Consider the following 22964-nt stretch of genomic DNA (forward strand, 5'->3'; position numbering starts at 1 on the left):
TGCTCGGCGGGGAGTCTGCTTCTTCTGCTGACCTCTCTCCTCTCATGCTCTCTCTCTCTCTCTCTCAAATAAATAAATAAAATCTTTAAAAAAATATATCTCCAGCAAAATCCCCAAGGCTATTTCTGAGCTTTGCTTGAGATCATGCTGATTGATCACTGAACATTATTGATTCAGTTTTTCAAACTGGCATACAAGAAGTAGAGTGGATAAAACTATTTCATTCATTAAATTTATTGAAGCAGATAACTATCATGGTTATCTAAAATAATATCATTATTGGGAAATCACACTGAAGTACATACAGGGATGAAAACAATGCACATGCTCTCAATGCAGAAAAAGTATGTATACATAGAGTAAATGATAAAATAAATAGGATAAAAATGTTAATAAGTGAATCTGACTAAAGGGAACATAGATATCCTTTGCTAATACAACTTCTGTAAGTTTCAGATTATTTCCAAGTAAAAATATTTTAGGGCATCAGGGTGGCTCAGAAGGTTGAGCATCTGCCTTTGGCTCAGGTCATGATCCTGGGTTCCTGGGATCAAGTTCCACATTGGGCTCCCTGCTCCTTAGGGAGCCTGCTTCTCCCTCTCTGCCCCTCTCTCTGTCTCATGAGTAAATAAATAAAATCTTAAAAAAACTTTTTTAAGTAGAACGATACATTAACAGGACCCCAAATCAGACCCACGCTATAACATATATAAACAAAAGGGAAAAGTACAGACAATGCAACTATGTTAAAAGACTTTTTTTTAAGATTTTATTTATTTATTTGACAGAGATCAGAAGCAGGCAGAGAGGCAGGCAGAGAGAGAGGAGGAAGCAGGCTCTCTGAGAGTCCGATGTGGGGCTCAATCCCAGGACTCTGAGATCATGACCTGAGCCAAAGGCACAGACTTTAACCTAGTGAGCCACCCAGGCACCCCCAAAAGACTTTTTTCTCTCTTACTTTAAGTATCCAAAGATTACCCTACCCGTTAATAAGTTTTTGAATGGAAAAGATTCTTTCACATTTAACCAGAAAAAAAAAAAGTTATTTTTTAAATTCTTCAAAATCATTTAGAAAGATTAACATCACAGTAGGAAAAAAAGTGCAGAAAATTTGCATAGACCCTTAAAAACAGTATATATAAATTTTTAAGAAATATAAAAAAAATAGGCTCAGGTCTTCTAATAATTAAATGATCAAAATATATAAAGATGAAATACCACCACCTACAAACCAGAATAGATAAAATGAGAAAGAATGACACAATCAGGTCATTTATAATATTGGGTAGAGGGAATAGCTATGCCTATCATGGTTTCTACTGTGGCCATCAAAACAAGCTATATAGTAATTAGAACTCTTAAACTGGTGGTTGAATTGCGTATTGGTCAAACACCTCTGGAAAACTGTTTAGTGTTATGTAATTTGAATATATGCAGGGACTCTGACCAAGCCATTTTATAGGTTCGCCCATACTTAAGATATTGATGGCATGTGCACCAAAGGAAACCAGCAAGAATGGTATGGTTGCCTCAGTGCTAATGGCCCCACCCTGGAAACAAAGCAGATGTCCATCAACAGCAGAGCTGATAACTGTGGTATATTCATAAAAAGAATATCACATTGCAGCAAGAATGAATGAATCGCTCTGTGAAACATGGATGAGTGTCACCAATATAATCTGAGCAAAAGAAGCCAGACACAGGATAATTCCTGCTGTATGGTTCTAAATTTTTTTTTAATATTTTATTTATTTATTCGACACAGATATCACAAGTAGGCAGAGAGGCAGGCAGAGAGAGAAAGGGAGAAGCAGGCTCCCCGGTGAGCAGAGAGCCCGATGTGGGGCTCCATCCCAGGAACCTGGGATCATGACCTGAGCCTAAGGCAAAGGCTTAACCCACTGAGCCACCCAGGCGCCCCTGGTTCTAAAATTTTTTAGAAGATTTTATTTATTTATTTGACAGAGAGAGATCACAAGTAGGCAGAGAAGCAGAGGGAAGCAGGCTCCCTGTGGAGCAGAGAACCCAATGCAGGGCCTGGATTCCAGGACCCTGGGATCATGACCTGAGCCAAAGGCAGAGGCTTTAATCCACTGAGCCACCCAGGCACCCCTCTGCTGTATGGTCCTAAAAACGCAAATTTATAAAAACAGACCAGTACTAATCTGTGGTGTTAAATACTAGATGATGGTTAGCTCTGGCAAGATAGAATGAATCGTGGTTGGGGGACTCTGAGGAGATGGGCTTCTGGGTTTTGTTTTATTTTCCTCGAACTCAGTTGTAGTTACAAGGCCATATTCACTTTATGATACGTCACTGATTATTAGAGCTATGATTTATGCCTATGCTTTTTGGTATGCATGTTATTCTTTGATAAATGCATTTGAATACATTTTTAATATTAGGACAAAGAAGGTAAATTATGAGACTTTGCAGTCTTAATATCATTTCCATTTTATGAAAAATAGTCATGCAAAGGATTCCAAGCTGAAATGTTTCAATTATTCAGCTTACTTCAACAATATATAGATATATATATTTTGAACATCCACAAATATCTGATATAATGTCGTTTAAGTTTAAAAAAAGCACAATTATGTTTACAGTTTGCTGAATCCATAATCTTTTAGATGGAAGTTGAGCTAGCTATCCACACCCATCCGTGAAGCTGCTTTCCCAGAGGAGTCCAACCTGTGACATTAGTAGAGACATTGAAAAAGTCATTTCTTCTTCATTATCTCTGTAAAACATTAGATTTCTTAGAAGCACACGCCATCTCTCATTTCAGGTTTTTCTTTTTCTTTTTTTCTTTTTTAAGATTTTTATTTATTTATTTGACAGAGAGACAGCGAGACAGGGAACACAAACAGGGGGACTGGGAGAGGGAGAAGCAGGCATCCTGCTGAGCAGGGAGCCCGATACTGGGCTTGATCCCAGGACCCTGGGATCATGACCTGAGCTGAAGGCAGACGATTAATGACTGAGCCACCCAGGCGCCCCTCATTGCAGGCTTTTCTTTCATTAGTTTCTGTGACCTTGTTATCAGAAAAGATTTTATGTTCCAGGATCACAGAGAGGGCATACTTGTAACTATTTTGTTTGCTACGGTGGCCATCGAGACAAGGCCCATGTGTATTCCCTGGATCCCAGCAATGACCATTCCTTGATATAATGGAAAATGCTGTGAGCCAGAAAGTCATGGATCCTCTCCTGGGGAGTCCTGGTTAGTACCTGAAAAGAGACCTGCACTGGGAATTGTGGAGGCTGAATACAGTCACAGTCCCCGCATCTGATGCTTGAAGTCCACAGGCAGTCAACAGGGGAAGATCACTAACAGGTTGGAATCCCATTAGCAGGAGCTAGGATCTCATACAGACAGACTGAAACCTACATCCATTCTTGCCTCTGACCTTGGTGACCAGGGCATCCTACAGAAGGCAAGGCCCTTCATCCTGGAGCTAAACATACACCTGCATCACACGAATCAGAGAAACTGAAGGAAAAATCCAAAGGAAGACAAAGCAAGTGCAGGTCTAGCTTCTTCTGCTTCAGGCCAGTGAGGTGAGTCACTGGTTTAGCAACAATGTGCGTGTGTGTATGTGTCCCTTTCGTTCATTTCATTGTAAATTCTAGGCTTTAAAGTTCACTAAGGTTAAGGTCCTTTGGAAATTATATATAAGCTAACTACAGAGCAACACATTTACTGTTGATATCAAAAAGCCTGTCACAAGTATAATTAAAGGGAACTGAACACCAATGCTACATTTTTCATAATCTTAAACATGTGGAAGTAATATAACTTAGGAGATAAGTAAAACCTTAGGTTTAGATTAACTAAGCCCTCAGGGAGAAAGCAAACTCAACTGTGATAGTGTGATTTATAATAAGAAATATATATATTTGGTCTTTGTCCTCATTTCTGGCAGAGTTCCTAAAACCCTTGGCATTTCCTAAGTGATGAAAGTGATAAGCCTTTTGTTGTGTTAATGACTTTTGGACAGCACCTAAGGATGGGAGCTGGTTGCCAGGAGAACCATTCAGGTGGTTAGAGGGTCGGAACCGGCCCCAGCCCACTTGACCTTGAGAAGGGGACAAGGGCTAGAGGTCAAATCAGTCATCAGTGGCCAATGATTTAATCAATTGCACCTATGTAACAAAGCCTCCACAAAAACCAAAACCCAGGTTGGTGGAAATGGGAAGTTTTGGGGAAGGTGGTGTACTTGGAGGGGATATGGAAGCTCTACGCCCTTTCCCCACCTCTTGCCCAGTACATCTCTTCCAACTGGCTGTTTGTGAGTTAGATCCTTTTGTAATAAACTGGTGCTCTTCTAAGTGAAATGCTACTCTGACTTCTGTGAGTGGCTCTAGCAAATTAATTGAACCCAAGGAGGGGGTCATTGGAACCTCCAATCTACAGGGGGGGTTGGTGACAACCTGGATTTGTGACTGGCAACTGGAGTGGGGGGCAGTCTTATAGGACTGAGCCCTTAGCCTCCTCTGGAATCTGAGGCAGATGACACCCTCTCCTGCTTAGGGGGAGGAGCTTCAAAGAACCCAAATGTCTTCAACTTCACCAAAGAGCTGGAAGATACTTTTCTGGGTATTGAGAACAAAACTGGGGCAGCGCCAGGAGGAATATGTGGCCCAACACCCAAGAAAGGGACATTCCGTTACAGACCACGGGGTGAGGGCAGGGTTTTCATTCCAGGACTGGCAGGAAGGACGAGCTAAGGACTGAACACCATGGGTCAACCCCTGCCCAGAATCAAAGGCTTTACCTAAGTTACAAAGGCCTGCGTATCCTGCCCGTGGGCTAGTCTCCCGTTGCTTCTCAGTCATACTTTTACAGTCGCTCTTGAAGTCTACGTCGGTTTCCTCGCGCTTGCCTCGCCCAGCAGCTCCCAGCACCACCCTGGGTTAGGGGGTCAAGCGGACCAGCCTTGGTTCACCCAAACCCGAAGCAAAGCCAAGCCCCGCGCGCGTGCGGGGGTACAGACTGAGCCGCGCATGCGCACTGAGCGTCCCAGCCGCCCGCCGGCGCCATTGTGACGAACTGGGCGTTCCTCGCCGCCTCAGGCACAGGCCAGTCCCATGCGGGGCGCTGGGTGGGCCTCTAGCCTTTGGTTGGCGGGCCCCTGAAATGCCAGAGGGGCTGAGGAGTACTGGGGGGAGTAACGTTGACTCTCGTCGGGCACATCCAGATGCCGACGACTTTGTGCGTCTCTGCGTTGGGAGTCCCGGGCCAGGAACCTATTCCCCGAGGGCCTGACATGCCAGCCCCTGACTTTATGGATCCCTCGCCCTCGTGTCCCCTGCTCGACCGGGGGAGGAGGAGGAAGCTGATAGGAGAATCACCGGGCTCCTCTGAAAAGTGCATCTGGCGGTGAGTGGTTGCCTTCTGAGGGTCACGTGTCCAGAACTGTCCTACCTGCCGGGTGGGGTGGGCATTCTTCTCCCTGGTCCCAGTTCCTTTTTTGTAAGCCCATTAGAATGCACAGGCAGTGCAGATGATCCCCTTTATTATTATTTTTTTAAGATTTTATTTATTTGACAGAGATCGCAAGTAGCTCTGTAGAGAGAGAGAGGAGGAAGCAGGCTCCCTGCCAAGCAGAGAGCTGGATGGGGTACTCGATCCCAGGACCCTGAGATCATGACCCCAGCCAAAGGCAGAGGCTTAACCCACTGAGCCACCCAGGTGCCCTTCATTCCATCTTTTATACTTTAAACATCAACAAAGTTATTTTGAATTCTATATCAGATAAACTCTAGGTCTGAAGTTTTGGGGATTATATTTTCTGTAGGTTAGTGTTTCTGCCTTTCACTCAAAGTGGCTTGTTTCTTTTTTTGTTCTATAATTTTTTATTTTTTTATTTTTATTTTTTATAAGATTTTATTTTATTTTTTTTTTAAGATTTTATTTGTTTATTTGACAGACAGAGATCACAAGTAGGCAGAGAGGCAGGCAGAGAGAGAGGGAAGCAGGCTCCCCACTGAGCAGAGTCTCCGATGTGGGGCTCGATCCCAGGACCCTGGGATCATGACCCGAGCTGAAGGCAGAGGCTTTAATCCACTGAGCCACCCAGGCGCCCCAAGATTTTATTTTTTTTATTTGACAGAGATCACAAGTAGGCAGAGAGGCAGGCAGAGAGAGAGGAGGAAGCAGGCTCCCTGCCAAGTAGAGAGCCCGATGCGGGGCTTGATTCCAGGACCCTGAGATCATGACCTGAGCTGAAGGCAGAGAGGCTTTAACCCACTGAGCCACCCAGGTGCCCCTGTTCTATAATTTTTTAAATCATGGGCTGGTATTTCGCTGATCTTCATCTCCAGGAAACAAGAGAGACCTCAGGAAATCTGAGGTCTCCACAGATTTGCATTTGCTCAATTTCTAATCTCAGAATATGCTAAAGAAATATTTTTTTCAATTTTATTTTATTTTTAAAGGTTTTATTTGTCAAAAAGAGAGCACAAGCAAGGGGAGGAGGAGGAAGAGGGAGAAACAGGCTCCCCACTGAGCAGGGAGCCCGATGTGGGGCTTGATTCCAGGATCCTGAGATCATGACCTGAGCCAAAGGCAGACACTTAACCAACTGAGCCACCCAGGCACCCCTGCTTCTTCAACTTTAATCGCTTATCAGCAAATTCATGCTAAAGACAAACCTTATGAGCACACTGTCAGTGGAAAAGCCTTCAGGAAATGCACACACTTTACCCAACTACTGAGAATTCATACTGGAAGAAACTTTATGTCATGAATGGGGAAAGCCTCCAGTCAGACATCAAAACTCACCAGACATCAAGGAAGTCACACTGGAAAGAAGCCCTACAGATGTGGCAATTGTGGGAAAGCTTTTAGCAATAATTTATACCCTACTGTACATGAGGACCCATTCTGAAGAAAGGCCACGTAAATGCAATGAATGTGGGAAGGCATTCAGGAGTTTCCCAGATTTTGCCATACATCAGAGAATCCATACTGGAGAGAAACCCTATGAATGTAGTGAATGTGGAAAATCAATTATTTGTACACAAAACCTCAGGGCACATCAGAGAATTCATGCAACGAAGAAGCCATATACGTGGTTGTACATGTATACATGTAACGAATGTGGGAGAAACTTTAGAAATAAATCAAGCCTTACTGTACGTCAAAGAATTCATGAGAGACAAACTGTGCACATGCAGTGAATGTGGAATGGCCTCGTGTTCCTCATCTCTTCCTGTTCGTCAGTGAATTCATACAAATGAGAAACCTTATGGGAGTAATGAATGCAAGGAACCATTCAGGCTAAAATCACACCTAACTGTTCACCACAGAATCTGTACTGTGGAGAAACCATACCAATGTGCTGAATGTGAAGAAGTATTCACTCAAATGGTAAGTCTCACAGAGCGTGAGAAAATTCACATCGGATTCAAGCCATCTCAAAGTACCTACTGTGGGAAATCTTTGATGAGTAATTGTACATCAAAAGACCCATAATGAAGAAACAACATTAATAAGTGTAGGAAATTTTTTGCTAACATGTCACAGCTCAGTCTGCATAAACTCTCTCCTACTGGTGAAAAACCTTTCAAATGTAATCAATGTGAAAAAGTCTTCACCCAGTAATACAGGCCTCAGTGCCCATCAAAGAATACATACAGGAGGGGCGCCTGGGTGGCTCAGTGGGTTAAGCTTCTGCTCTCGGCTCAGGTCATGATCTCAGGGTCCTGGGATCGAGCCCTGCATTGGGCTCTCTGCTCAGAAGGGAGCCTGCTTCCCTTCCTCTCTGTCTGCCTCTCTGCCTCCTTGTGATCTCTGTAATAAATAAATAAAGAAAATCTTAAAAAAAAAAAAAACATACAGGAGAGAAACCACTGACATGTAATGACTATGGAAAGTGCATTCGGCCAGATGATACATGGTGTAGAACATCAGAGAATTCAAACTGGGGAGAAACCCCATAAAAGTGATGAATGTAGAAAGGCCTTCAGTAAAGGTTCTTAACCTTGCTGTGCATCTGAGAACACATACTAGAGAGAAGGAAGATCTGGAAAGTTTAACCAGTGTATCACGACTTACCCTTCTTTGGAGAGTTCATATCAGGGAGAAGCCCTGTGCATAGAAGGAATGTGGGAACACCGTCAGGAGTAATTCTGACTTTACTGTACATTACAGAGTACACACTAGAGAAAAACTTTATAAGTGAATGTGGACAATCTTTCAGATGTAGCTCGAGCCTTAGAGTACATTAGAAAACACAGCAATGAGTGTGGCTATAAGGAATACAAGAGGCCATATAATGTTAGAATGTATGCTGAAATGCATTGTATATGTTTAATGAATACGGGAAGGAAAATCTTCAATTATTTACAACTCCTATTCATCAAAAAAATTCTGGAGAGTGAAAACTTACAACTATAACAAACATGGGAAATTAATTATATATCTAGTTTTGTGACTTACTAGAAAATTTTGAGTTAATAAATGAACCATAATTGTCTTGGATTTTTTTCCCCAAATATCATTCTTTCAGTTCTCACCGAATACCTTGGAAAACATCTTGGAAATCAATTGTATAGCACAACAAATGTAGGAGAGTGAATTGTGGAAGTATTCAACTTCAAAATTGAGAAAACAAAAGCCCCTAGTTCATCAGTCTCTTAAAGAATTATGTTAATTAGTAAAATAAACACTTTGGTAGAAAAATCAGTGACACATGTATAATTTAGCACAGAAAGATATGCAAAATTTTAAAAATTATTTTTATCCTCTAAGACCTATGTAATTATTTTGCTAGATACTAAGGAAGTATAGAAAAAAGAAAGCATTCCCTATAACCCAACCATCCTAATAATCATTTCATGATTTTTGCTTATTTATTTCAAGTCTCTTTTTTTAAGATTTTATTTATTTATTTGACAGAGACAGCAAGAGAGGGAACACAAGCAGGGGGAGTGGGAGAGGGAGAACCAGCCCCCCCTCCAAGGAGGGAACCACATGTGGGGTTTGATGCCAAGACCCTGGAATCATGACCTGAGCTGAAGGAAGACTCCTAACAACTGAGCCACCCAGGCACCCCTCAAGTCTTTTCTAAAAATAAAATAGCCATGTGTTTTATTGTAAAAATAACACTGTAATAAAGGTAAAAATAGAGAAAAATGTTAAGTAAACTACCTAAATCTTGCCACCCAGAAATAAGTAGTATAATATGTTTATTCTAGGCTTTACTTTTATATACATATTTTGTAGTTTTTATCTTATTACACAGATGAAGGGGTGCCTGGCTCTCAGAAGAGCATGTGACTCTTGATCTTGGGGTCATAAGTTTGAGCCCCACATTGGGTGTAATGGTTCCTAAAAAAGAGTAAATGAACTTAAAAAAATCTCAATATGCAGATGTTTTCACTTAACATTACATCATAAATATATTTCCCCTTTGTGGTGTGAAGTGTAACCAGGGTGTTAAACAGAAATCATGAGAAGGAGGAGGGAGCAACTTTATTTTTATGTGTCACTTTCACATGAAATTTCATAGACGGCTGGTTTTTCGTTTGGCTGAAAATTCAGGCAAAGTCGGCATCACATGAATATGAACCAAATGAGGGTCACATGTGAGAGGGATGGCAATAGAGTCCTCTTGAATCCTGTCCATCACCATTTGGGGAAAAGGAGCCCCATAACATTTGGGGAAAAAGAGATTTTGTGATTGTATTTGTAAAATGTAGTCACAATTTAGAAATGAAAATGGCTGGTTCCGTATAATTAAGAATCAATGTGAATTTGAGTTTTTTAAAAGATTTGTTCATTTTAGAGAATGCGCACGGGGGAGGGGCAGAGGGAGAGATGGTCCTAAGCAGACTCCATGTGGAGCACAGAGCGTGTCATGGGGACTCCGTCTCATGACCCTGAGACCAGGACCCTGAGATCATGACCTGAGCCAAAACCAAGAGTCTGATATTTCACCCACTGCGCCACTCAGACGCCCCTCCAATGTGAACTTGATTTTAAAGTTAAACTTCCCTTCTGCTCTTTGTTTCATGGAGGGTTTGCATACATGTATGTGCAGGAGGAGGGCATGATCTACTCCTTCCTCTTATCTCAATAAAAGCTGCTACAGCTCCTCCAGAGTTGGAGCTAGGAGAGGGAAGAGGGCTAAGAAAAGCCCTTGGCTGGTACTGTTGTAGCCCGGGCCTTGTGCTTTTTGGACTTTGTAGAGGTGTAAAAGTGACTCAGCACTTCCATGGGTTTGTTTTTTGTTTTTTGTGTTCTGGTTTGTTTGTTTGTTCTTTAACAGAGACAGAGCAACGAGAGAGGGAACACAAGCCGAGAGTGGTGGAGGGAGAAGCAGACTCCTGCTCATCCGGGAGCCCGGACACAGGGCTTGATCCCAGGACAAGACCTGAGCCGAAGCCAGATGCTTAATGACTGAGCCACCCAGGTGCCCCTCCACGAGTTCTTAAGCAATCTTCCCATCTTTCTGGAATCTTCTCATCTTTCTGGAATTCTAGTATGTGCTAATGCATTTGAGCACTAATTGCTTCTACCTTCCTCAGTTCTTAGGAAGCTGGTAGTAAGTAGTACTTTAAAAGTACTCCATTGCCCTCTGGCTTGCTTTTTTTTTTTTTTTTTTTTTTTTTCCCTTGATGAAAAGTAATTATCGGGGCACCCGGGTGGCTTAGTGGTTTAAGCCGCTGCCTTCAGCTCAGGTTATGATCCCAGGGTCCTGGAATCGAGCCCCGCATCGGGCTCTCTGCTCTGCAGGGAGCCTGCCTCCACCTCTCTCTCTGCCTGCCTCTCTGCCTACTTGTGATCTCTGTCTGTAAAATAAATAAATAAAATATAAAAAAAAAAGTAATTATCTTTGAACCCAGTAAACACATACTTTTGTTTTTCTAAGATTTTCCTTTATTACTGGTTTGTAGCAATTTGATTATGTCATGCCTTGGTGTGTTTTTCTTCATGTGCTTTCTTTGAATTTCACTGAGCTTCTTGGATCTGTGGGTTTATAATTTTCATCAAATTTTGACAGTATTTACTTATTTCTTCAAATATTTTTCTACTCCCTAACACTCTCCCCTCCTTCTACCATTCTAATTACACACAGTTAGGCTACTTCATGTTGTTCCATAACTCACTGATGCTCTATTTTTTTCCCTGTGTTTCATTTTGGACAGTTTCTATTTCTGTGCCTTTGAATTCATGATTCTTTCCTTTTGCAGTGTCTAATCAGCTCTTAATCTACTGCTCTTTTTTTTTCTTTTTTCATTTCAGATATACTTGTTATCTCCAATAGTTTGATTTCCCACTTACATTTTTTTCCTTTCATAGTTCAAGTGTCACATGTCATATTTTCTCCAAAGGTATCCACTGGCTTTTTGAGATCCCAAGAACCCAGTTCTACAACGTTCAGCTTCACTGAGCTATTTCCCTGTAGATCCCCATATGTCATATGCTCCCCATATGCTCACCCTGTGTGGGCCCCATACACAATCACAGCAGCATACAATCCAAGGCACACAGAGTAGGACTGGGTTCGGGAGGAAATGGTTTCACTGAGGGAAGCTGCCCTAGAGACTTTATGGAGCCTGTTTCACTATGGAAAATAGGCCTTTGGGCATTAAAGCATGGAACTGAGGCAAAGAAATGCATGCTTTATCATATATAGTATATAATAATATAATAAAAATCAATATGAATAATAAGATAAAATATTACTATAAATCAATATAAATATTAATTATTTTTTAATTTAGATGAGCTACGGAAGGAAACTCTAGATCAAAAACCCAGAAATTATAATGAAAGCATTACCGATTTTTCATTCAAGAAAGACAAGAGAAATTGCGCACACGCACTTACCAACTCTACTGGCATCCGAAGTTTTAGCTAATTTACAAAAGGCCTGTATCTTCTATCATTGACTTTATTTCTTTAGTCAGAGTCAAGAGGAGGTGTCATCTTTCGCCTCGCTCGGGCTAATGCTTGACACATGGTTATAGCCTATCAATACAAGTTTGTTCAATTTGAATAGATTTTTTAGGTCACCCAAACTGTCGATAAACACATCAAATTCCCTCTTAAACGCAGACAAAAGAGTAGAAGAAAAAAAAAAAAGAAAAATGGGGGGGCCAAAAAAAACAAACAAAAACGCTCCACGCTGAGGGTTCTGGGCGCTGTAGTTCGGGAGCCCGGCTGCGCAGGCGCACTAGCTTGCCTGGAGGCCGGCCCGGCTACGCCGGCGCCATTCCCGGAAGTGTTCTCGTCCCGCTCTGCAAGTTCCCGCAGTTGTCCTCAGTTCGACAGCCAGGTACTCGTTGCCCCCGGTTCTCCGCTGCCCCTCCCTGGGCCCTTGGCTCCTGGTGGCGTCCGGGGCGTAGCCGGTCCCTCCAGCGTCCCGGTCCCTCCAGAGTCCTGGTCCCTGAGCCGACACCTCTACCCGAGAGGCGACTGGGGCTGGGCCTCCCACCTGACTTTCCGCTCGGTCTCCCGCTGGCCTGGCTGGGGAGCCGGCGGTGCCCTCAGCGGCCGACGCAGCTCCGGTGGAGAAGCGCCGGGCGGGGGGCCCAGTTTGCGTTCTGCGATCCGGGCGGGCGCCTCTTCCGGATACCGCGCCTTTGACGGAGGGAAGCGGGGGACGCCCGATTTTGTAAGGTTGCGAGTTGGGGGGAAGGAGAGGCTGCCTGCCGACTTCTGAAGCCGTGGGGATGATCGGTTTCACACCTGGTGATGGGACAGGAGGATGAACTCTTGTCTTTCTGTGCCTGGGGCAGTTTTTCCCTGCCTCATTTTATGGCATTTTACTGATGGGGTCCATGATCAAAGGAGCGAGACTAATACAAAGCGAAGGTCAAGCAAAGCTTTATTTTGCGCCAGCAGGAGAATCAAACCAACCGCGAGGGCCCCGTCTTATGGAGAGAAGGGCCAGCGCTAGCCTCACAAACTAGCTTTTATAGAGCAAAGGCCATGTGACTGAACCTGGCCAATGAGATTGTAACACGCAGAGAAAGTTGCATAGTCAAGTTCGGTCACACGCAGGTGGCCAATTGAATTACACTTTACCCTTTGGTAGCTGTTTGAACTAGCCTATCACTCTGGTCAGAATTGACGGCCAAAAGGCGGGGTTTACAATCTTAAGTGGTTAGGGAGATAGTATGTGCGCTTTACTGATTGGATCTCTCCACCTTTCCTCCTGCCCTGACTCATCCTTGCATTCTGGGCTCTGTTATCTCCACCTTACCTGACCCGTCTTTATATTTGGGCTCTGTTACCAGGGACTGGTCAGTCATATTTTACTGGTTTCCCAGACTTGCTTACAAGTAAGTTCATTAGGGGGGCGAGGGGGGACACGGACAGGGTTAGTTTAAGTTTTACTACACAAACAACAGCTGTTTAACCGAGACGGAGTCGTTCTGGCGAAGTAGTCCCTTACATTCACACCATCACTTTTAAGTCCGTTGTCTCTCCCTGACGTGGTAATGGCATCATTGCTTTGGCTGGGAAATGCTGCACTGGTCCAAGGCGCTGAAGTTCTCTCGGAGAATATGGTCCCCTTCGTTATTTTAAAATAACAAAGCTGGCTTGGGAGCCACAGCGAGAGAAATTTCTCAAGTCCCTGATAACTTCCGCAGTGCTTGGGTAGACAGGGCTTGGGTGAAGTCGCAATATCCAGACAAAATATCTAGGATATTATGACTGGTGTATGAAGTATCGGCCTGATAATCTTCTGTGTAGTGTCAGAGGTGAAAGGAGCAACTGCTCAGATGATTTGCCTTGAGCTCAGGTGGTTTGCTTGTGGGCGTGTCTCCACCGTAGCCAAACCGAAGTTAGAACCTACACCAAACTCCTCCTTTTTGTCTACATGGAAAGTGAAGACAAACAGAAGGAAGGTAAACACCCCGGGCCCAGCACTCGGGTCACAGTGGAGTTTTGGCTTATTCACATGCTATCTTTGTCTCTCTGCATTATTTTTACATAACTGAGATCAGGCTGAATTTATTGAATTTTAGGTAGCATTGGTTATTCTGATGATAAAACTTTAAAAGATGTTTATGGCACAGTTTGGTATTAACCATATTTATATAGCATTATCTATATGGCATATTGCCAAGGGGGGTTTATTAATCCTTACAAATTTAAAAAGCAATGATGACTCATGTCTTTTTTTTTTTTTTTTTTAAGATTTTATTTGAGAGAGAGCACAAATGGGGGAGGGGCAGAAGTTGAGAGAGAAGTGGACTCTGGGCTGGGCAGGGAGCCCAATCCAGGGATTGATCCCAGGATCCAGGATCTCCACCAGAGCTGAAAGCAGATGCTCAACCCACTGAACCACCCATGCACTCTTCAGGTCTTTTTTTTTTTTTTAAAGATTTTATTTATTTATTTGACAGCGATCACAAGTAGGCAGAGAGGCTGGCAGAGAGAGTGGGGGGAAGCAGGATCCCTGCTGAGCAGAGAGCCCGATGTGGGACTCGGTTCCAGGACCCTGAGATCATGACCTGAGCCAAAGTCAGAGGCTTAACCCACTGAGCCACCCAGGCGCCCCCCTCACATGTTTTCTTGATTTAACTAAAACCCTACTTTCCCCTGCTTACTTGAGAACTTGCCATTTTTCTTTCAGGGCCACTCATTGTACTAACTAGGAAGTTAATTTCTCAGCTTTAACAGAGTCTGTGTGTTTTGAACAAGAAAGCCTGTTTCTTTCTTATGTGGAAGTCTGAGCTGTTAGGTGGCCTGAAGTGATAGGGGTAGGTAGCTCTCATCCGTTAGGTCATCTGGATACCCAGTTTCCATTCAACTTTTCGCTTCAGCACCTCCTGGGTGTGTTGTCTTTCCTATGGCAGAGGCTGGCTCACTTTCAGCCCGTTGCCTTCCAGGCCTTTGGAAGGGGAAATGAGGAACTGGAGGCCTAGCAGCTCCCGTTAAAGATATGACGTCAGCTCTCTTGTTTAAATCCCATTTGCTATAATTTAGTCACATGGGCACACCTGCCTATGTGGTGGCTGGGAAATGTCTCTACCTGGGTGGCCCTGTGTCCAGCTGAGATTTCAAGCATTTATCGGTATAAAAGGGGAGACTGGATGTTGGAAGGCAACTAGCACTTTCTGCTACTTTGGCCTACATAAGTTTCCTGCCGTTTGAGTCAGTCTTAGAAAATTTTTAAGCAAAAATTGTTCTTTGGGAAATTTTCTTTTTATTGGCATATGGTTTTAAGATGATTTATATGTTATAGCCCCTTTCTTGTTTCTATTTTTGATTTACTGGTATTTTTCTTTGGCCAGTGGCATATGTATTTCATTATTTAGAGAATCAGCTCCTGCCTTTGTCAACTGTTTTGTTTTCTTACTAGTTTCTTTATTATTTTTTCTTTATGGTTTGCTTGTTAATTATTTCTCTTACATAGTTGAATGTTTAATAATTTTATTCTTTTTAAAAATATCAGTTGCCTGTATTTAGGGATATAAATTTTATCTTTGTAAAAGTTTTGGCAACCCATGAGTTTTTAACCTATAATTCTCATTTTCTATTTCACTGGCAATTAAAGTTCTCTCTTTGACTTAATAAGTACTCAAGAGGATCTCTTTTAATTTCCTGGTGACTGGGTTTTTCTCCCCCCTCTCCAAACTTACATTTGTAATTCTACTACATCATGGTTAGAGAATGTCATATATTCTGTTTTTTGTGTTTTTTTTAAAGGTTTTATTTATTTATTTGACAGAGATCACAAGTAGGCAGAGAGGCAGGCAGAGAGAGAGGGAGAGGGAAGCAGGCTCCCTGCTGAGCTGAGAGCTCAATCCCAGGACCCTGAGATCATGACCTGAGCTGAAGGCAGCGGCTTAACCCACTGAGCCACCCAGGTGCCCTATTCAGGTTTTTTTTTTAAGATTTTATTTATTTTATTCTAGAGAGAGAACAATGAAAGCAGGGGGAGGAGCAGAAGGAGAGGAAGAGAGAGAAGCTCAAGCCGACTCCTCACTGAGCATGGAGCCCCACATGGGGCTCAGTCCCATGACCCTGAGATCATGACCTGAGCCAAAATCAAGAGTTGGACACTTAACCAACTGAGCCACCCATGTGCCCCCCACCTCCCCACCCCCTGGCATGATGATTTATTTTAGTGTATGTATGTGTGTTTATAATGAAAGCTTGCTTTCTTTTTTTCATCTACAGAGATACTTAGTACTTCATTTTTTAATTGAAATATAATTGACATAAATATTATCTTAGTTTCAGGTATATAAAATAATCATTATAGATATAGATATAGATAACAAAGTGATCATTACAAATCTAGTTAATATCCATCATCACACATAGTTACAGGTTTTTTTCTTGTGATGAGAATTTTTAGGATTTACCCTTATCCACTTAAAATATATAATAAAGTATAATTAACTATAGTCACAATTTTGTACATTACATCTCCAGGACTTACTATTTATAACTAGAAGTTTATAGCTTTTGACCACCTTTGCCCATCTCGTGCACTCCTCACCCCCACCTCTGCCAGTCATCTCTGGCAATCTGTTCTCTGTATCTGTGAGTTCAAGTTTGGGGTAGGGGGTTGTTTTGTTTGTTGTTTTAGATTCCACATAGCAGCAAGGTGATAGTTGTCTACATCTGTTGCCTCTCGGGTTGAGAGCATGTCGGTTTTTCCTGAAGTCTGTGACTTCTCTACCTTACCCACATCCCTTCTGATAACTGAATCAAATTGTTTCACCCATGGAAATTGGGTTCATCAGAGTAAAGCTTGGACTCTCTAAAAAAATCGTTATACAGGTTGAAACAATTATCAAGGCACATGAGCTTTCAGAAAATACTTTTGCTAGTTTTGATAGAGAGTCTAGGAAATTTACTTTTGATGTTCAGTTTGTATAGTTCCTAGGAAATTTCAGTTATTTATGGGATAGAAGAATGGACTATTTTAAATTGGAAATTTTGTTTAGGAAATTTTGGAAAAATATGTACACACACAGACACACCCACACACCCTCTTAATTAGACCATTCCTCTTGTGCCCACCACTTTCAGTGATCTCTTTCTACCCATTAAGAAGTGATCGAGCTTAATAGATGACATGGAGAGAAAGAAAATGTTTATGACATAGTGCTTGGCTGTAGGGAATTTACAGTCTCATTGAGTAAGGCATACAAAAGAAATAGTTCCATAATTTATTTAGGTGGATGGTAGTTGCTTAGCCATATGCTAAAGAGATGATTGCTATGAAAGAAAAGAAATGGGGACCCGTGGATGGCACAGTCTGTTAGGCTGGTGCCTTTGGCTCGGGTCATGATCCCAGGGTCCTGGGATTGAGTCCTGCTTTGGGCTCCTCGCTCAGCGAGGCACCTGCTTCTTTCCCCCTCTGCCTGCTTGTGCTCAGTCTCTCTCTCTCTCTGTCCCTCTCTCTGACAGATAAATAAATAAAATCTTAAAAGAAAAAAAAAAGAAATGAAATGGGACATGAGTATGGGCAAAATTGGTCTATGAAAAAGCTCATGAGGGCAGTGAGACTTAAGGTGGTACCCAGACAATGATTCAATGATTTAAATTGTCTTAAAGTGTTTGTGAAGGTACTTTAGGTGAGAAGGGAGTTCAAGGGCAAGGCTCTGTGGCAGAGAACAGTGCAGTGAGCTAGTGATTCCAGGGGGAAAGTTATGAAAAAGAAGCCTGGGAATTAGATATTAAAGCTGAATCTTTTAATGTTTCCCTGAAGACTTTTAATTATACATACGTATTTGTGTGTGAATGTGTTTGAGATAGGTGTTAATGTGATAATAGCTATATTTTAGCAGTGACTTTCTGAAATAGGAGATCCTGAAGAAAGATGATACCAACAAATATAATTTGTTCTAGTAACAATCCGCAGTAACCTGCAGTAGTGATCTTTTATTCTTTGTAGTTGGGATGTACAGTGAAAATAGTCCTTAAAACATACCCTTGAAAGATAATGAGGGGCGCCTGGGTGCTTCAGTTGGTTGAACATCTGATTTTTTTTTTTTTTTTTTGGTAAGATTTTATATTTATTTGACAGCGAGAGGGAGAAAACACAAGCAGGGGGAGCAGCAGTCAGAGGGAGAGGGGGAAGCAGGCTTCCAGCTGAGCAGAGAGCCCGATGTAGGACTTGATCCCAGGACCCTGGGATCACGACCTGAGCTGAAGGCAGACACTTAACCAACTGTGCCACTCAGGTGCCTTGAGTCTTTGACTCTTGATCTCAGCTCAGATCTTGATCTTAGGGTCTTGGGTTCAGGTCCTGCATTCAGGTCCTCCACAGGAGCCTTTTTTTGAAAAAGAGAGAGAAAAGATAAATAAAAACCAAAATACTGCATTTGATCAGTAGATCCAAAGCATTTGTCTAGTATTGACATGGTCAGACCCATCCCTAGTTACCAGATGTTGAGGTTCACATTTTCTGGAAGCTAAATATTTATATTTTTTAGATAAGAACTTGGGAGGGGAGAAAGATAACATTTTTTCTCAATGGACTTTAGATAGTTCTATTACCCATAGTTTTTAAAATGGCACACATAAAACCTAAAATTGCTAAGTGCTAATGGAAAGATACATTAAAAGATCATTTCATCTATAAAATCAGGCCCTCATGGGGATACAGTTTATAAGGTTTGGAAGAAAACAATATAGTGAGAAGTCCCTGAAATACTTCCTGAATGAGATGGTCCCTCGGACCCCCCACAACACTGTAATGGTTGTCAGCTGTGAAAAATACATAGTGTTGGCAGGTTTTGAGTACTTTTCTTGAGGGAGAGAGATTGTTTCTGAGAAATACATTTCAACCCTACATCTAAAGGGAAAATTGTGTGGATCTGAAGGCCTCTTTTTATAAATTTATTTTTGTTGTGATAGGTTCTTTTTTGGAAGCCTACTTTAGAACTATGCGGTTATATCTGTCTCAGTCTTTTTTTTTCCCTAAGCTTTCATTTATTTATTTGACAGAAAGAGGTCACAAGTAGGCAGAGAGGCAGGCAGAGAGAGAGAGGGGGAAGCAGGCTCCCCGCAGAGCAGAGAGCCCCATGTGGGGCTCGATCCCAAGACCCCAAGATCATGACCCGAGCCAAAGGCGGAGGCTTAACCGACTGAGCCACCCAGACGTCCCTATCTGTTTACCTTTTGGTAGACATTTGGATTGCTTCTGTATCTTAGCTATTGGAAATAATGCTACCATAATCATAAGGGTGCATATATCTTTTTGAATTAGTGTTTTCATTTTCTTCGGGTAAGTAGCAGTGGAATTACTGGATCATATAGGGTCATCCTATTTTTAATTTTTTTGAGGAACCTCCATACTGTTTTCCATAGCTGCTGCACCTCCTTGCATCCCCACCAACAGTGCCGAAGTGGCCCCTTTTCCCCACACCCTTGCCAATTCTTGCTATTTCTTGTCTTTTTTATTTTAGCCATTCTGACAGTTGTATCTTCTCATTGTGGTTGATTTGCATTTCTTTGGTAATTAATGATGTTAAGCATCCTTTCATGTGTCTGTTGGCCATTGATATGTATGTCCTCTTTGGAAAAATACCTGTTCAGGTCCCCTGCCCAATTTTAATTGGGTTACTTAGGGTTTTTGCTGAGTTGTATGCATTTTTTATAGTTTGGATATTAACTCCTTATCAGATATATCGTTTGCAAATACCTTCTCCCATTTTTGTGTTGGTGGTTTCTTCCGCTGTGCAAAAGCTTTTAAGTTTGATATGGTCCCAGTTGTTTACTTTTGCTTTTGTTTCCTTTGCCTGAGGAGACAGATCCAGGAAACTCTTGCTAAGGCCAGTGTCCAAGAGTTTACTGTCCTTGTTTTCTTTTAGATGTTTTATGATTTCAGGTCTTACATTTAGGTCTTTAATTTGTTGTTACCTTATTTTTGTGTGGGGTATAAGAAGGTTGTCCAGCTTCATTCTTTTCCATGTAGCTGTCGAGCTTTCCCCACACCCGTTTGTTGAAGAGACTGTCTTTTCCCCATTTATATTCTTACTTCCTCTCTTATAGATAATTATGGTTTAAAAAAAAAAGAGTAGGGGTGCCTGGGTGGCTCAGTTGGTTGGGCCGCTGCCTTCGGCTCGGGTCATGGTCCCAGGGTCCTGGGATTGGGCCCTGCATCGGGCTCTCTGCTCGGCGGGGAGCCTGCTTCTCCCCTTCTCTCTCTTTGCCTGCCTCTCTGCCTGCTTGTGATCTCTGTCAAATAAATAAACAAAATCTTAAAAAAAAAAAAAAAAAAGAGTATGTTGAAATTCAGCTCCTTTTTTCCCCCCCAGAATTATGTTTTTGAGTTTTTAAAATTACACTTTAGAATTTGGTTTTATTCCAAGAATATTTTATGTGAAACTGGGCTTTTCTTTTTGCTTTTGTGACAACATACATTCTGAGACTCTTACACATAATTTTTATATAGTCTTTTTGAAATTTAATACTGGGCCAATCCTTCTTAAATTTGTCCTTTAACATATGACAGTTTAGACTTAAAAATTTTTAAGGTGAAAATATTAATAGTTTCAGGCTTTGAACCATGAACTGTCGGAAAATACCATTATTTTTGACACGGTGAATAATTCATGGGGTTTATTTTTGTTCTGATGGGGAGTCCTTGGGAGAAGGTTAATTCTGTTTGGCTCTTTCTTAAATTCTGCATCCTGTTTATAAGTACTGAACTTAGTTCTGTTTAATTTTTTTTAAGTAGGCTTCATGCCTACCATGGAGCCCAATTTGGGGCTTGAACTCAAAACCCTGAGATGAAGACCTGAGCTGAGATCAAAAGAGTCAAAGATTTAACTGACTGAGCCACCCAGGTGCCCCTAGTTTTAATTTTAATTTGAGTAGAACCAGCATTTCAATGATACTTTTTAACGTTTCTATATCTACAAAAAAGGCAGATAGACTTTTCTTAGGGCTTGTGTTGAAACTGTTGATCAATTTGGAAAATATTCCTGTGTTGATACTACGTTTTCTAGTAGGAAGAAAATGGAATGTCCTCTCATTTATTTAAGTGTCCTTCAGTCTCTTTCAATGGTATTTTGTCATTTTTAATGTATGAGTCTTACACATCTTTTGTTAAATTCATTCCTAAGTGTTTTATTCTTTTTGCTCTTTTAAGTGGATTTTTTTCTTAATTTCTTGTTTGGAATGTTCAGTGGTAATATATAGGAACAGTTGACTTATGTATATTGATCTTGTGTCCTGAACCTTGCTAAACTAGTTTTTTTCATAGTAAAAGGGGTTTTTTTGTTTGTATGTGCATGTACATGAGTGTGGACTCCTTAGGGTTTTCTGTATGCAAGATAATATTATCTGTAAGTAGAGATTATGTCATTTCCAAATGGAAATTTACTTTTTCCTTTCGAGTCTGGATACCTTCTATTTCTTTTTCTTCTCTAGTTTTTCTTGCTGAATTAATTCTGCCTGGTTCTTCCTTAAATTTTACATGTCTTGTTTTAGTAACACTGAATGAGTTGAAGAATTATTTCCTTCAGTTTTTTGGAAGAGTTAGTGAAAGATTGGTATTAATTCTTCTTGAAATATTTGCTGAAATTCAGGGAAGCCACTTGAACTTGGGCTTTTATTGTGGGAAGTTTAATTATTATAGACCTATTCGTATTTTCTATGTCCTCTTGAGTCAGTTTTGGTAGTTTGTGTCTTTCTAGGAATCTGCCCATATTATCTAGGTTTTCTAATTTGCTGGAATACAGTTGTTCCTAGTATTCTCTTACAATCCTTTTTATTTCTGTAAGGTGAGTAGTAATGTCTCCTTTTTCATTCCTGATTTTAGCAATTTGAGTCTTCTTTCTTTGTCTAGCTATAGGTTTGTAATCTTTTCAAAGAACCAACTTCTGCATTTGTTGATTTTCTCTCTCTTTTTTTATTCTCTATCTTGTTTAACTCCATTTTAATATTCATTATTTTTTTCTGCTTTAAAAAAAATTAGTTCTGGGCGCCTGGGTGGCTCAGTGGGTTAAGCCACTGCCTTCAGCTCAGGTCATGATCTCGGGGTCCGGGATTGAGTCACGCATCAGATTCTCTGCTCAGCAGGGAGCCTGCTTCCCTCTCTCTCTCTGCCTGCCTCTCTGCCTGCTTGTGATCTCTGCCTCTCAAATAAATAAATAAATAAAACCTTAAAAAAAAAAAATAGTTCTTTTTCTAGTTCTTCCTTTTCTAGTTCTTTAAGGTATAAATTTATTTTGTATTAACTTTTAATTTTAATTCCAGTATAGTTACATACAGTGTTGTATTAGTTTCAGGTATACAGTATAGTAATTCAACAATTCTGTACATTACTCAGTGTTTATTGTGATAAGTGTACTCTTAATCCCCATCACTGATTTCCTTCATCTCCCCACCCAGCTCACCCCTGGTAACCATCAGTTTGTTCTCTATAGTTAAGAATCTGTTTCTTGGTTTGTCTCTCTCTGTTTTCCTTTAGTCATTTGTTTTGTTTCATAAATTCCACATATGAGTGAAATCATATGATATTTGTCCTTCTCTGACTGACTTATTTCGCTTAGGATTATACTCTCTTGATCCTTCTGTGTTGTTGCAAGTGGCAAGATTTCTTTTTTTTTTTTTTTTAAAGATTTTATTTATTTATTTGTCAGAGACAGACGGAGAGAGAGTGAGCGAGCACAGGCAGACAGAGAGGCAGGCAGAGGCAGAGGGAGAAGCAGGCTCCCCACCGAGCAAGGAGCCCGATGTGGGACTCGATCCCAGGACGCTGGGATCATGACCTGAGCCGAAGGCAGCCGCTTAACCAACTGAGCCACCCAGGCGTCCCCAAGATTTCATTTTTGATGGATGAATAATATTCCATTATGTATACACACATGTATATCACATCTTCTTTATCCATTCATCTATCGATGGACATCTTGGGTTGCTTCCATAATTTGCCTATTGTAAATAATGCTGCAATAATCATAGAGGTGCATATATCTTTCCGAATTAGTGTTTTCATATTTTTAGATAAATAACCAGAAATACAATT

This window comes from Lontra canadensis, unplaced genomic scaffold (assembly GCF_010015895.1).
Source record: "Lontra canadensis isolate GAN:19392208 unplaced genomic scaffold, GSC_riverotter_1.0 scaffold122, whole genome shotgun sequence".
NCBI classification, from domain to species: domain Eukaryota; kingdom Metazoa; phylum Chordata; class Mammalia; order Carnivora; family Mustelidae; genus Lontra; species Lontra canadensis.